Here is a 7,094-nt window from a genome sequence, read left to right on the forward strand (position 1 = left end):
GAACTATGTTACCCCAGAACAATAATAACCCCTGGGACCATGTTACCCCAGAACAATAATAACCTCTGGGAACTATGTTACCCCAGAACAATAATAACCTCTGGAACTATGTTACCCCAGAACAATAATAACCCCTGGGAACTATGTTACCCCAGAACAATAATAACCTCTGGGAACTATGTTACCCAGAACAATAATAACCCCTGGGAACTATGTTACCCCAGAACAATAATAACCCCTGGGAACTATGTTACCCCAGAACAATAATAACCCCTGGGAACTATGTTACCCCAGAACAATTCCACATGATAAACAATTTATATATTCTATGCATCAAACCATGTATATATAAATATACAAGTGTTTCCATACGATCGGTATGTACTTAAATATTTAACAAAGACATGTTTTCCGCCCCGGGAAAATATTTAAAACAGTTCAGTAAAAGGGGCTCGTGAAAACTCACCTTTTTGTGAGTCGGTGGGTAATACAATGAACAGCTACGTGCCTGGATCTGTAATATAATATCTAGTCGTTACTATATAATTCCCGTAAATTAAATCCGTGTTAATCGGTACATCTGGGAACATTGTTAACCCAGTACTGTACTCGATCCGGGGACAATGTTAACCCCGTGACACTTCTAAGGACTCAGATTGTGACATTGCTTAGAGTCGGACGGTCAAAATTATCATTTTTATGTTTTCCTTGATTTGCGTGCCTAGCACGGTCATCCGTTTTTAGTTTCAAAAATGAGTTTATTCACACTTAACCCAAAAATGGTGTTTGACTGTTATCTTAGTTAAAGTGATGAAATTAGAGCTCGGTTTGGACACCCCGTTTGGCCGCGGGGCCCGTTTCCGTCATTTAGGTGCCGGAAACAGTAAAATCGGGTAAAATTACCCAAATCATCCGAATTATTTTCGGATGATTTATTTTTACTTAATTTACTTAGTTTTATGAAAATGGTCAATTTTTAGGTTTTTATATATCAGTCAGCTCGCTTATGCGAGTTTTGCCGGTTTACACGTTTTAAGCTTTAGAAATTTGTTTTTATGTTCTTTTTAGCACAAATAATTACCCGTTTAGTCTCGGGTCTTGAGATTTTGCACAAAACTTATTTTGACAGTAATAAATTTTACAAAAATTTTCCAGATTTATTTTTTTATATTTTCATTTATTTATCTATTTTTAAACATTATTAAAACACTAAATATGTCAAAAATACCAAAATACTTTAGAAAAATCCCAATTTTTTCCGGGATGATCCTTGCCATTCTCATGACTCCCTGGAATTTTTCCAGAACCCAAAACTCATATTTCAAGCCATTTTCACAAAAACCGAGCTAGAAAGCCCTAGAACTCGTTTTACCGAAAAGCCCCTTAAGACTTTTCCAACTGAGCTCAAATTTTGTGTGTGACTTTTATATGTTATTAAAAGCTTATCCTAAATGTTTCAGAATTTTTCATCAAGTTTAGCTATTTTTCACCATTTTTGGCCAAAACCGAGCATTAAATTCACCAAATATTCATCTTTTATCCAAAAATTACCAAAAATTCACAGATCTCTTATTTTCATGAGTAGATCATCTCTGTGAAATTTCGTGACCCAACTCTAAGCACGCTACAATCTGTCCAAATCACTAACTCACACGAAAACCGAACTATCTTGTGTTTTCTAGCGTTAGATCGCAAAGATCCGGGTTTCTAGCCTTTGCTAGCCACTAGATACAACACTTACAAGCACAATAACACTATACCAAGCAAGCTACACCAACAATCAAACCATTTCATTCATAGTGTCGGTTTTGATATAAAAACAAAGGTTTTAACCGTAGAAATCCATTCCCGACTCTTTTTACTCATTTCTTGGACCAAGATCCCTTGTATAACTTGTATACATCTCTTGATCATACAAGAGTCGGTTTCATCTCGGGTTTTCACCCATCTTTCACTTGGAAACTCATTTTAAAAAGATTTTAACCGTAAAAATTCGTTATAAACTCTTTTAACTCATCACTTGGATCAAGATCCTTTGTATAACTTGTATACATCACTTGATCATGCGAGAATCGGTTTCAACTCGGGTTTTCACCCATTTTTACATTTGAAACCTCCTTTTCTCAAGATCAAGAAGTTAGAAAACAAGATTCAAGCTTAAAAACATATGTTATACCTTCAAATCTTGGTTAGAACTCAAGAATATTGGATGAATGTGGATGAGAGTTGAGAGATTTGAGAGAGTTTTTGTTGAAAAAAAGAAAATGTAATGTGTGAGTGTGTGTGTAGAGGGCCGGCCATATGGTGGTGTGGGGGGGGCCCACATCTCAAACCATGGCCACACATTTGGATTACACAATCCGGATAATGTTGTGGATAGTCTGGTTCAGTTCGTTTCTCGTTTAAACTCGTAATTCGGCTTAAAACGAGCCTAAAATAGTCGTTTTTCGGGTTAAAATAAAATTTACATAAAACTGATTTAAAAACTTTAAAAACTCAAACCATAACATTAAAACATCATATTGTCGGTATTTGTGTATCTTTTTCGGTTTGATCGATCGTCTCTTGCTTGGTTTGATGTTAAAGGTTTCGTTTATCGTACCGACGTACTAATAAATCGAAATCCTTTTTCTGTGCTATAATTTACTTATCCCGAAGCATTAATACTTCGTGAATATCACTAAACATTATATACTTCGTCTATAATGTAATTCCCGATTCGTTCGGGTTTCAATAATCGTTCATTGGTTAATTGTAATTCCAATACGATTCACTATATAATCGAGTATGATTCGTACTATGAATCATATATACTCGTATATACGTACTATAACTCATATAATCAATATTAAATGACACGTAAATAGTATATACGGCTAGGGTATACCTGGATTTGCCGGAATCATTACAAGTTAGAACAACTTCACATGTTGGTAAAGTTAGAACAACTTCACGTGTTTGTGAAGTTAGGACAACTTCACGTGTTGGTTAGAACAACTTCACGTGTTGGTGAAGTTAGGACAACTTCACGTGTTGGTGAAGTTAGAAAAACTTCACGTGTTGGTGAAGTTAGGACAACTTCACCATAGGCCCAAGCCCGCGTAGATGTTTATCTATATATATGAATGTTATGTTTAGGTTAGGTGTTGATCAGAATAGAGAGAGTGAGAGCAGAAAAGTTGTCTAGAGAAACAGATAGGGAGAGTCTTGTGGGCAGACCCGAGGTAGAGCTCACCTCGGGTCGGCCGTAACATGTTTTCTCTTTCGGTATGTAATGTGTTTTGATTAATGTCTGCAGATCTATTTATTTCGTTCGTGTGTTTGTTTGTGTGTTATCGTGTTCTTCGTCTCTAACACCATAAACGAGTCTAGGAGGATTCCGCACTCCTTGACCTCGTGTGGATCTCGTATCGATCACCATCCCACCGGAGACTTAAAAGTGGTATCAGAGCCGTAGGCTCTTATGCTATGGTTCGAGATCTGCGTTTTGGTGTTTCAGGCATGTTTCAGATCTGGTTTTAGTTGGAAAGACGGTTTTGGCGAAGTTATAGGATTTTAGCGAAGTTGTCGCTAGAATTTTAGGATTTTGGCGAAGTTACTAGAAGGTGAAGTTAACAATGGGCGAAGTTACTGGTTGGCGAAGTTATTGGCTGGTGAAGTTATTGGCTGGTGAATTATTGGTTGGCGAAGTTATTGGTTGGCGAAGTTATCAGGTGGTGAAGTTATCAGGTGGTGAAATTATCTGGTGAAGTTATCAGGTGAAGTTAACGATATGCTTTCCTTTTTTCCTCCGACGTTCAAGATATGGTATTCCAAAAAAAAAAGGTATTTTCGGGAATTTTTTTTGAACGAAAATTTTTATATGGCGTTCATATGAAAGGAGGATCATTGAGGAAAAAATTGGTGATAATGTTTTTAGAGATCATGGATGCTCGGGTAATCAAGATCATGGAGGCTTGGTTAAGCTTTTGATGAATATTACAGGCCATGTGTGTTAGATTCTGTCAAGGTGGTTTTCTGATGAAACTGATCACTTATTGTTGAGTAGTTGAAGATTGAACCTTATCTTACTAACCGAATGGTTGAGATGATCGATTAAGCACCGGGATGCAGGTCAAAGATCTCGATCGATATAGTTCGGAGTGGCTTACACTGAAGGAGAGATCTAATATGGAAGACGCCGGGTGATTGGTAGATTTGTGAAGCTAAAAGACAGTTTCAGACACTGCTGGTTGAAGACAGGATTGATGTTGCGTATATATTTGAAGTTCAAGTTTTAAGATCACAGTGCAATGTCTGAAGATCGTGTCCTACCAGAAGAAGAACACAGAAGAGCAACGGAAAAGGGGGAGTCTGTTGGTGCATGTTTTGTAACAGATGATCTTTTGTGTTTGTTAGAATTGAGAGCAACGGACAATGGGGGAGTATGTTGGTGCATTTTGTGACCGTCGCTATGCAATTCCGACTAGTTGGGGAGAAGTTTTGGGGGGAGCCAACTTCGTCATAGGTGAAGTTAGAACAACTTCACGTGTTGGTGAAGTTAGGACAACTTCACGTGTTGGTGAAGTTAGGACAACTTCACGTGTTGGTGAAGTTAGGACAACTTCACCATAGGCCCAAGCCCGCGTAGATGTTTATCTATATATATGTATGTTATGTTTAGGGTTAGGTGTTGATCAGAAAAGAGAGAGTGAGAGCAGAAAAGTTGTCTAGAGAAAACAGATAGGGAGAGTCTCGTGGGCAGACCCGAGGTAGAGCTCACCTCAGGTCGGCCGTAACATGTTTTCTCTTTCGGTATGCAATGTGTTTTGATTAATATATAAAGCGGTCTGCAGATCTATTTATTTCGTTCGTGTGTTTTTTTTGTGTTATCGTGTTCTTCGTCTCTAACACCATAAACGAGTCTAGGAGGATTCCGCATTCCTAGACCTCGTGTGGATCTCGTATCGATCACCATCGCACCGTGGACTTACAGTCTTCGATTTCTTACATTCTTTTTTGATAAAATAAAACTTGGATACTATTTGTATTTAGGTCACTACAGGCAACTTTGAAAACATTAAGAATAATTTGAGTGGAAGTGATAAAGCTTTAGGTGTTGTAGTAGGGCAATGAACTATTAAAAAAACCAACTACTGATAAAGCTTCGAAAAATGAGCAAGCAACCAACCCTAACGAACTTATGTGAGGTCATTTTGTATCACTAAAGAGAAATGGTACAATGGGCATTATCACAAGGGAGCAGACATTATGGTCACATTTTCTTTTTGGCAAGTTTGACTTTTTAAAAAGGGTTGACTTTATTGTCAAAGTTACCCAAAAAGCCAACAGAAACTCAAAGGTCAAGGCCAAAAATGTGCTCTGTTAAGCTCGAGTTATCAACAAAGTTACTTGAGTGATACTATGTTGATGAAATTGATCCCAGTAACAGTCATCTAACTAAATTGTACCTATTACGATTCAACAATCATTTACCAAGTCACCATGTAAAACTACACCATTTAAGCTATATATCATAGCTTGATTACGATATTTGTTATAATCATGAAAGCTTATGTATCATTCCAAACAGGACCCTTAGTTAGATTCACATTTTGATAATTTAGAGTACATTCAAATTTTCTTTACATAACATATTGGATCTTGAAAGTTTATGTCTACATAATGCGCATCATTATGAATTTAATAAATAAGTATGATGGTTTAAAATTTTAGCGTTTTATGCCCCAAATTATGAATTGGGTTTCAACTTATTTGTCTGGTTGGTTGTAGCTTATATTGTAACTTGCAGCTTTATAAGTTACAAATGTAGTTGTTTATATTTAGTTTTTTTTTTTAAATTAGTATAACATAATCTTACTCTTTCTTAATGGTTCAAAAATTATATGTATATTCTTAGAAAGTGAGTGAGCTCCTGTGTCTTGCCCTTATGTTTCATAAGTTCCAACTTTCAAGTATGTGAGCCTTAATTTACATTTCACTCTTCTTTTCCTAAGTATGATCACAATAGACACCTCTAATTATGAAACATAATAACAATATGGAGGACTTGCTAGCGGGTGTTTGTTTGTCCTTGTGCATATGGAATTTTTTTTTTTTAGACTTTACACACTAATTTAATCGGTTATGTGAAATTGTTTATGAAGGAAAAAATAGTAAGCTTTTGGAAAGACCAATGGGGTTTGGATGCATGTGTGTATAAAAAATGATCATTGTGATCTAACTAGCAATTTTATTAGTTTTAAGAGTTTAAGTGACAGTTTTTATGAGTTTTATTTTGTCATTATGTAGCGGGCTAATTGCATATCTTCACATATCATGATTTACCTTCGACTTTATCTATTAGGAAACCGTTGATCCGGCTAGGAACGAACATGCCAACAATTGGGCGGATGGATGGGCGAAGGATTTTCATGAATATACCCCTTGGGACCTGCTACCACCCTTCAATCAATCGTCATGGATCCACAGCCAATGCCAATGCCATAACGAACCAACTCTCTACCGACAAAATCTTTGTTGTGTCTCGCTGCAACGCATGAGCTCTTTTGCTAGTGTAATATTCAATAACACAAATATGACATGTCAAAGACATTATGTAAGTATAACGACATTAAATAATCAATAAAGTAATATCAGTATATGTTATTAGTTATGTTGTATGTTATTGGATATAAAATTAAACATCAAATGCACTTAAATAACCAATAAAATGCATGTATTTTCTTTCTCTCTTTTTTAAGTTATTTACATAACAAAGATCAGAACTTCTAAAGTAACTTAATATTATATCAAATGACAAAAAAGCTTTTACTATTACATTATAATCATTAGCATCATGAAGTCCTATAACTCAACACTTGTATTTTTATATTAGTCATATTCATATATAAATGTTTGAAGTCATTTTGACTCTTTTCTTTAAACTACACATGAAAAGAACAATAGAAAAAATTGCTAGTAAAGCCTTAACACAATCAAAACTGTATTAATTTTATGGTTTATGTGTGAGAAAATACATAGAAGAATAGTAAATCTAAACATAACCCAAAATTGTATGAATTACTATATGAAATTTATTTAATATGATCAAG

Source organism: Bidens hawaiensis, unplaced genomic scaffold (assembly GCF_021521415.1).
Source record: "Bidens hawaiensis isolate Kalapana, Puna unplaced genomic scaffold, B.hawaiensis_p1.1 tig00051382_1, whole genome shotgun sequence".
NCBI lineage: Eukaryota > Viridiplantae > Streptophyta > Magnoliopsida > Asterales > Asteraceae > Bidens > Bidens hawaiensis.